Source organism: Haliotis rufescens, unplaced genomic scaffold, assembly GCF_023055435.1.
Source record: "Haliotis rufescens isolate VD_foot unplaced genomic scaffold, xgHalRufe1.0.p SCAF_6, whole genome shotgun sequence".
In the NCBI taxonomy this organism is placed as follows: Eukaryota; Metazoa; Mollusca; class Gastropoda; order Lepetellida; family Haliotidae; genus Haliotis; species Haliotis rufescens.
Genome location: NW_025964334.1, coordinates 19,087,872 through 19,098,364, shown reverse-complemented (window position 1 = coordinate 19,098,364; position 10,493 = coordinate 19,087,872).

The window sequence follows — 10,493 nt, the reverse complement described above, 5'->3', positions numbered from 1 at the left end:
GCTATATATTTTTACCTCCGAGTGTTTATTGATAAGACTTGAGCCCAAAATTGAAGTGATTGCGAAATAAAGAAATAGTGAGTTGTGGACTTTCATGATGTTTTAAAGGTATATCCACAAGAAATCATAACTCAGTTGAGCAAACCGTTTCACTGTGACAAGACAGTAACATAAAGCAGGTGTTTTGGACATTTGGAAAATGGACAAGCTTGAGGAAGGTGCAGTGACCAAGTACACAGAAAGGACATAACTCGTAATAGCCACTGGTGGCGCTACGATCGAGCCCAGGAATTCCAGCCTAGTTCGGCAAGGGTGGAAACTGGACTTTTAAAGTCAGTTAACTCTCTTGCCTCGGGAAGATGCTCAAATCCAGGAACTTTAGGAATTTAGAACTTGGATAATTGTGGCTACTGGTCGCCTTCGTCCCATAAATCATCTCTGCAGTGGAAGGAATCCATATTGGACATTGTGACCTCGATATTTCTCGATATTTCCTCGATCCATCACATACCTGAGATCCATGAAGCATTAAACGATTTACAAAATCGGAGACCTGTGCGATGGAATCGACCTGTATGCGGTTATAATGATAAAACGTCAACGCTAGAGAATAACCAGCCTCTGTTACACACTTTCCCTTGGACGTAGCAGATAACATAACGGTGGGAGTATGTGAATGGGTAGGAAAAGGTGCTGCCCGTCCATCATGTTTCGTTTCCGGAGAATAACTCGGAAACCGTTTAATATTAAACATGAACTGAATGAATCACAAAACACTTTATTAGGGATGTGTCCACTCTGCACGTGAGTGAGTGACTGAGTGAGTGAGTGTAAATTCCAGGGATATCACGACGGGGGACACTAGAAATGTGCTTCACACATTGTACCCATGTAGGGAATCGAACCCGCGACCTCGGCGTGACGAGCGAACACTTTAACAGCTATGCTCCCCCACCGTCACTTGGCTTGTGTCACCCTATCCCAATGGCGTGAATCTTTGCTCATGTTTTCAGACATTGGTTTACCAAGTCCATATTATATACAGACAACACCGTGATATAGCTGGATTAGTGCCGACTATGACTTTAAACAACATTTACTCACCCACTGATTCACATTAAAACGACAGTTATAGGAACTGAATTAGTGGGGCCTCACGCCGCTTTGAGTGAGTGAGTGAGTATGGTTTTACACCTCTTTTAGCAAATATTCCAGCAATATCACGGCTTCACACATTGTACCCATGTCGGGAATCGAACCCGGGTCTACGGCGTGACGAGCGAACGCTTTAACCACTAGGCTACCCGAGCCATTGATGTTGTGATGTATTGATGTTCTGATATTGATGCAGGGATATATTGATAAAATAGTAGGGTTTAGGAGATAGTGTATTAGTGCAAGATTAGTATATTTGTTATTGGGGTTGAGGAAGCTTTAGTGTATGGTAGAGGGACATAGTGTGTGTGTGAAGTGTGTGAAGTGTGTGAAGTATGTGAAGAGTGTGAAAAGTGCTATGCTAGTTGAATGAGTGTGAGTACGTAGGTTACGTCATTATCAACATATTTCTTATCTTAATGTGATAGATGTATTCTTTATCCACATTTTGGTTGTGTTAATTCTCCGTGTTGTGACGACACACACACACACACACACACACACACACACACACACACACACACACACACACACACACACACACACACACACACACACACACACACACACACACACACACACACACACACACACACACACACACACACACACACACACACACACACACTCGAAACATTGCCCGTAGACCATGCAATTCCTCCGTGCAGGAGATCCGTCTTGATTTTGACACTTCAGGGAAAGGTCGTTAAATCGTTCTGGACCATTTGTATTGTTCCTTTTCATCATCCACAGTAAAACGTAAGCTCGCTGCTCTTGGTTTAATGCAGTATCTGTGATGAGACAGGGAAATGTGTGAGTGGGTATGGTTTTGCTCGGCTTTTAGCAATATTCCAAAAACGTGCTACACACATTGTACCAGGAATCGAACCCGGGTCTTCGAACCACTAGACTACTCGACCGCCCCCAGATACGGAATGCCACGCCTATAACGTGATCAACGCCTCAGGGCTTTTGGCATGTTTCACACTGAAAGAGCTCAGCGAGAGGGTAGTTCAATGTATCTCAGTCCGTGATTTGCAGCGCCGATGGGGAAGCGCTGATGGTCTCGTGTAATGTTTTCGGATGAGTCCAGATTCTCAACTGGATATCAGAAACGTATGAGGAGGCGTCCTAACGTAAGGGAACACGGCAGATTTAGGGTGGGTCTGTAACGATATGGGGCAGGGTCACTGTATCTGCCAGAACGCCCCATGGAATGGTCACTGGACAGTGAGTGAGTGAGTTTTGTTTTACGCTTCATTTAGCAATATTCCAGCAATATCACGGCGGGGGACACCATAAATAGGCTTCACACATTATACCCATGTCGGGAATCGGACCCGGGTCTTCGTCGTGACGAGGGAACGCTTTAACCACTAGGCTACCAGACCGCCCCTCACTGGACAATAGTTGTACCATGTTCTGTTGGTTGTCATATTACACCCTTTCCTCCCTCTTTCTTATCCGGGGGCACAGGTGGCCCAGTCGTCTAAGGCGCCGCGATTCGCTGTGCAGAGTTGCGTTCCTTGGGCACGCCAGAAACCTATGATTGTGGGTTCGAATCCCGGTTCGCCCCGATTATGTTTCTAGGTTTGTAAGCACCATACATGTGTGGGTTTCTGCGAAGTGGTAAACGTCTGATACCTGCGTCACTTCGAGCTTTCCTCTCCCATTAATCTGACATACCGCGATATAACTGCAATATTGTTAAAAGTGGCGTTTGGTTTAACTCACACTCACACTCACTCTTTCTTATCCACCATTACCATCACTGGCTACCTCTTTGTGTTACTGTAATCATCTGTTATTTTCAAATATCCCCTACTCTATTTTGAGAGTATATATAAACCAGAAGTCTGAAATCTAATCTGATTCTGAAAGTCAAAGGACATTATAAATCGAACGCTGAGTGAAAACAAATTTTAAATATACATATACTCGTCTGCCACATACATTGCTGAGCGGAAACATTCATGACATACTTCTTCTTAAACCCATGAACTGTTTACATTTCAAATGTCTTGAAAGGGTCAGGGGGAAGATGTTTTCATTAAATATCCCCTGCAGGGAATGTAGGCTTGCGTAAACATGCGTAATGTGGTTGTGATTATTTCCTGGCTATAGTTTCACATTTAGACCATGCGGTGATGGTGGTAGTTTGCATTCAATCCACTCATATAATAGGTACATCTGAAGCCATTAACAGAACTAGTGTTACAGTACCCAGCCAATGGGATGCTAACAGCGCTATTTAATTCGTTGTATGTCTGAGCATCACGGAATCAATAAAACACATCTGCAGGGCTCCATTCGATACTTGTGTTTAGCTGGAGGCGGAAGGCCACCAAACTGAGTGTAATTGAAGAAAAATAATCATCAAATCAATAAATAATACATGCTGGCAGAGAAGAAGTTCCCTCTTGAAAGTGTAGACAGGCCACTGCTTAATGCTCAGCTCTTCCTGATGTCGCCAAGGGCGGCCATTTGGAACAGAACTACGTCATTTGAAATATAGGTCACGAGTAGGCAATAAGTCAAATGTTAGGAATAAAATTTTAAATGTTACGAAAATTGGTCATTATTTGCATATGAATAATGTACCCTGAATACAAAACATATACAACTGAACAACCCTCAAAGAAAAGATGCTATTTGAAAGAAAGAACAATGTGTACTACAGAATGTGGGTGAACACAAAAGGATACCAAACACTGAAGGACAACATTTGCAATAAAGATGGCGCTGTATTTTGTGCAAAATGCCGAGTTTAAGCGGCTTGTTATTTTTCAAAGCCTTTACATTTTGCATTTAAGGTGAGGTGGAATGGGGTTTTAACGTCGCGTCCAAGATTATTGCACTTATATAGCGATGGGACAGACATGGCCAGGCGGCATATCAGAGGCGTCAGAGAGCCAACCTGCCTAGCCGCTGTCCGAGGGTCAAGTCCCGAGTAACAGAAAGTCTTCTAATTTTATCTCGTTAAATCACTGACCAGCTGCCACGTATCGAATACGATACCTCTCTCGTCAGCCTGCAGTATCCCGCACCTCATCCACAATGTCAAGCTTCAGTGGCCAACCGGCCATTCTCTAACGCTAATTAGGAGCCACTGACCTGCACATTACTCTGTGCTGTTGGCCATAGTAATAATAGCCCAGCTGCTGTTATAATTTGATTTGGGCAACGATGTGACTATTTAGCTGTATATATTTAACTTATTTAACTCAGGGAATATATAAGACATATATAAATTCCCTGTTAAAACCTATACCCTGCCAAACTGCCTACGATACTAGTCCGGACTGCTGCCGATTTATAGTGCTAGCTCACTGAGATACCATGCCGCAGTTGAACATGAAAACCCCACTCAGACACAGTATACTGACTCCGAGCCGACCAGTCCTTGTTTTAGCCCCTTAATGCCGAGCGCCAGACAGGGTAACAACAAGTACCATCTTTTTACGTCTTTTGGTTTGACGCAGTCTGGGATCGAACCCCGGACCTTCCGCTCTCCGGGCGGACGCTCTACCACTAGACCACGGAGGCGGTCACATTTTGCATTTGAATTGTGTTAAAAAAGCAAGGAACTGTTTGTATATAACACAAAGCTTCCACATATTTCAGATTTCTAATATTGGCCTGAACAAGTACAACGTAATTATTAAAACGTCCCTCCCTCCTCGGTGACGATGACCTCACCGCAGCATGTATATGACGTCAGACAATGAGGGAACAAAGAATGACGTCATACATTGTGAGCCTCGGCGGCATGCGTCTCATTACATGCATCATATACCCAGCGGAAGTAAACTCGGAATGTTGTAAAATTTGAAAGCCAAGCGTTTGACCGCCCATAGTAGCCCCTGTATCTGAAACCTTCTTTCAACAGCATTTCCATCATATCATTGCGTCTCAGGATAATGTTGTGGTATAGCCCAAAGTGGTCGACTATTGTAAGCCTATGTTAAAGTATGGGAGTTATGATCATCTTAGCGCTAAGATGGCTTTGTGCAAGCGGGGCCTGGTTTTAGACATTTACCAAGGGCATGGTGCTGACAAACCAAGAAACAAGGTTTGTGGCATATAGAATTGCGACGACCGACAATACTTTCATTAGCTCAGTTTCAAGAAATATATTTGGTTTGTTTTTGGGGTCTAGCTCTGCACACCAAATTGTTGCATTTGTGTTTGAGGTGAGACGAGGTGAGGCGAGGTGAGACGAGGTGAGGCGAGTACTATTTGCGGCGCTTTAAACGACTGGGCTAACGGTGGTCACAATTAGTAGATGGAAGTTATTCAAACACCATTTTGTCTGCTAACTAACATTTTGGGGTAAAAAACTTTAACAGTATATGCTTGCCCTTGTATCAAGTACAATGTACAAGGCACATATTACTTAAATGGACAACATGTCTGGAGCACAGTCATTGTTTAAAGGGGGACCAGGCTCTTGTCAGTTGACAGTCTCAGTCAGTTTGAATCGCATGATTTAAAACCTGTGTGTGTCTGTAAACTCAGATGTGAGAAAATCTCTCAGTTTGACAAAAAATAGTATTTACACACAGGAAATGTCTCAGTTTGACACAATTTAGTATTTACACACAGGAAATGTCTCAGTTTGACACAATTTAGTATTTACACACAGACAATGTGTCAGTTTGACGCAATTTAGTATTTACACACAGACAAATTTGTCAGTTTGACACAAGTCAGTAAGTACACATAGACAATGTCTCAGTTTGACACAATATAGTATTTACATACAGACAAATTTGTCAGTTTGACACAAGTCAGTAATTACACATAGACAATGTCTCAGTTTTGACACAATTTAGTCTTTACAACGTCTGTACATAGACAGGAAATAGGCTCCAGACAGTTGATCTACCTGCCCCTTTATAGCTGGCCCTGTGTGGAATATTAAACCAATATCTCATTTGAAGTTCAATCGATCTTTGGCGTTGGAGAAGTTGGATACATATTACATTGATTTTTGTTGCTGCATGGAATTTATTTTTTACGTTCAATAATCTTGCACGGAACTATTTTCAAAGACATAAACATCGTCATATTTCCTTAAGTTTTCCGGGGAGTGAGTTTTACTTTTAGTAATATTCCAGCAATATCACGGCGGGGGACATCAGAAATGGGCTCCACCCATTGTACCCATGTCGGGAATCGAACCCGGGTCTTCGGCGTGACGAGCGAACGCTTTAACCACTGGGCTACCCCACCGCCCCCTTTTCCTTCAGTAATATTCTGTTGCTGATGTTTGTCCGATGATGACTTTCAGTAACCCTTGACATCAAGCATTGTGGTCCGATTACTAAATAAACTATTGTTTAGTATTGTCAAATTGTTGGAACAAATACAAAACCGCGTAGACTGAAAGGGGGCGGGTGATATACTCATCCGAACATTACTGTTGTTCTTTCGCCGCTGTCCAGGCATATTCCACGAACATCACGGCTGGGGGACACCAGACATTGGCTTCAGATGATGCCCCCAAGATGGGCATCGAACACGTCACTATAACGGCTTGCCATCCAACTGATCTGGACCCACTTGCACAAAGTGATCTTAGCGCTAAGATTATTGTAACTCCCATACTTTAACATTGGCTTACGATAGTCTTAGCATTAAGATCGCTTTGAGCAAGTGGGCCCTGGTGCTGTTTAGAAAGCTCAAAGAAGTAAGGGCTTCAATATAGGTATGTATATTTATACATCCTCGATGGTCCAAGGAATAATAGCAGAGCTTCTGCCTGGAGAGCGGAAGGTCGGTGGTACAATCCCCAGACCGCATCATACCGACTGCGTGGATCGATGCTGATAATATAAATCACTGGATTGTCTGGTCCAGACTCGATTATTTACAGACCGCCGTCATGTAGCTGGCATATTGCTGAGTGCGGCGTGAAACAACAAACACACACACAATTCCAAAAAACGTTAAAAGATGCGCTCGGCGATGGCGATTTAAGTAAAGACCGGCCTGCTTGGAGTGAGTGTATTGTGTCTGAGTGCGGTATCCATGTTAAACTGTTGCATGGTATTTCAGTGGCGTGAAACAACAAACACACACACAATTCCAAAAAACGTTAAAAGATGCGCTCGGCGATGGCGATTTAAGTAAAGACCGGCCTGCTTGGAGTGAGTGTATTGTGTCTGAGTGCGGTATCCATGTTAAACTGTTGCATGGTATTTCAGTGGCGTGAAACAACAAACACACACACAATTCCAAAAAACGTTAAAAGATGCGCTCGGCGATGGCGATTTAAGTAAAGACCGGCCTGCTTGGAGTGAGTGTATTGTGTCTGAGTGCGGTATCCATGTTAAACTGTTGCATGGTATTTCAGTGGGCTAGCACTATAAAACCGACAATTGTCCGGGCTAGTACAGGCAGCCAACACACGTGCACGCACGTCGCTTCATGAATGAAAGAATCGTTAATCCCTATCTTACCTCACCTCACATGGACCTGCATAAACTCGGACTCTGATACCCTCCAATTTGCATATCACCGTATCCCTATGGTGTAGACCCTTACTCATGCTTTCAGAAGAGCTATTCTGGGTTGAGGCATTAAACAACATTCACTCACTCACATGTTACCGACAATAAACACAATATAAAAAAACAAAGATCGATATATGTGACTTCACGACAATCCACGCTGTTCCCTGGTCTGAGAGTGTCAATAAAGTACCATTGTGTTATATGAATAGCTACCCCCGAGATATATATTATTCACATCGCTAGGCTACACGAAGCAAATGTGTGTAAAGACAGTTCCTGTGAAGAATGGTAAATTTCATATCTACGTACCCGCCACGAAGATCCAATTTGACATTACATTATCGTGCATTTTCATGACCTGGTTTCAAAAGTTGAGACTGCAAGCACCATGTCCTGCTCCAATATGCTACTCAACCTTTGATAGGGATCATCTGATATGTCAGTATATTACTTGACATATTATGAGAATCAGTTTTGTGTACCATGGAAAAAGATAGAAATATACCTGTTAATAGTGGAGCAGTATTTCATAAAGGTAACAATAAAATTGTTCCCGTTTTACTTGAAGACTGAACTGTTTCTTTCTAGCAACTGTGAAGCGGCCGGAATAACCTAGTTAATATATTGCACGTTTCAACAATTTCTTCTTGACTTTATTTCATAATAATTTGTTTGACTTTAATAGTACATAACGAGATGCTATTGATCAAGTGTTGGATGATAAAAGAATGGTGGCATAGATAATGAACGTCAAATATGCAATTTCCATTACAGCTATTTCTGTAAGTCAGGAACAGGTTTGCAGGATGACAATATGGCTAAAAGTCATCTAAAGTCGAGGGCGATAGGGCAGCCTAAAGCTTTAGTTTGTTCTATATCATTGCGGAATGTAAATCATGGCGCCAGGGCCAGACAAACCAGTGCTTGATATTACGAGCAACCTCGAACGCCGACGGGGTAAAAAACATGTAATCAACCAAGTCACCGAACAAGATCGATCCCAGACCATCCTTACTCTCTGAATATAAACTCCATTTAAAGTCAAAAGGAGCCCTAGTAAGAAGGGAGATTCGGACCTGAACCTGTGGAAAATCTAGACTTGCTTCATTTAGGGCTATAAAATTACAGTACGGGCAATGCGGAAAGGGAAATAGGTTCAGGGACTATGAGGCAGGCTAGATCGATCCATTATAGTCGCCTCTCGCGACAAGCATAGCCTACTTTCTACCCTTCTACCCGTGACTTGATCCGTGACTTGATCCGTGACTTGATCCGTAGATTCTAATGACAAATAGTTACCACGTGACCCATGCTTGTCGTAAGAGCCGATGAATATGGCTTGGGTGGCCCCTATTGCCAGATCTGCGACGGGATGGATCGTTGCTCTTGCTATTAACCTCTGGACTGCCTGGTCCAGACTCAATTGTGTAATGGCCGCCATGACATAGTTTAATATGGCTTCCTGCGGCGCAAAACAACGTTCACTCATTCATCTTGACACGGGGCATTTCTACTCCAAAGTTTAACGGTACAGCTTAATGAATTAAAATACAGTAAACTACGGTTATAACGAACACGCTTATAACGAACTGACGGATATAACGAACTACTTTTTGGTCCCGATAATTAGCTGTATTATGCTGTATATATGCTTATAACGAACTACGGTTATAACGAACTAAAATTTGTAGTCCCTTTGAGTTCGTTATAACCGTACTTTACTGTAATCAATTCGCGTGGGTCAGTTACATGTTAATTGTTTGGTTTAACGCCGTTATGAATAATATTCAAGTTATATCACGATGTGTGGGCTTCATGTGGGAGGAAAACCCGAAGGGAGGCAGGCAAAAGAATAATTATAAAGTCGAATTTGGGATTCAAGCCAACGGTCATTGGTTTCTGGAATGCCTAACGCTAGACAAACATAGCACCTGAATTAAAGTTATGTATGAGGTTAAATAAAAATATATGGTCTGCATAGCGACTTAGGCGCCCTAAACGAACGAACGGATGGATGGATGGATAAATGAAATGAAATAAAATGAATGAATAATTACTGGCAGCTGTCTTAAATTTGGAGGACACACATCGTCTAAGGCAGATAATTACAGAACCAACAAGAATCACGTCTCACACTAGCACATTAATTGATTTAATTTTCACCACACACAGAAAATACAGTCTGCAGAACTTGTCATTATTTGCAGTGACCCCTGTCCAGTATTTGCGCATGTTAATGCAAGAAAGAATTGCAATGATTGTCCATTCAAAAAAATATATATAATTTTTTCTTGCCGGCACTTAAACTATAAACAAGTAATATCCAGTACAGCAAGAAAACCACAAATGATTTACACAGAATATATTACCAATTTAGTTAGGAGTACAGAGGATAGGTTTGTTCCTAATAAGGGGGTAATTATAAGACCATGAGATCAACAGTGGATAATGGTCAAATACGCCCTAGATGCGAAAGAGAAATCAACAGCATTAGATAGCTAAATCTCTTAATTTACCACTGGAGCAACCAGGAATCAGGTTTTATCGATGGTAATAAAAGCTTACGTGATCATGCAAGTCAAATAGATAACAGGATTACTAGTTCGCTGGGAAGTAAAACATGGTGGCATCTTGTTGAGGATTATCTTAGATCTTAGACGCTGGCATCTTCTTTTCCGCCAATTATTGTTGATGAAATAGCCAATATTTTTAATGAGTAATTTTTTGAGCAGGCACAGGTTGACAAACCAGATAGTCCTTCTGTTTTTACAAAATATAATCTACACTATACATTATGTGATATAGTTTTCTCTCAAGAAG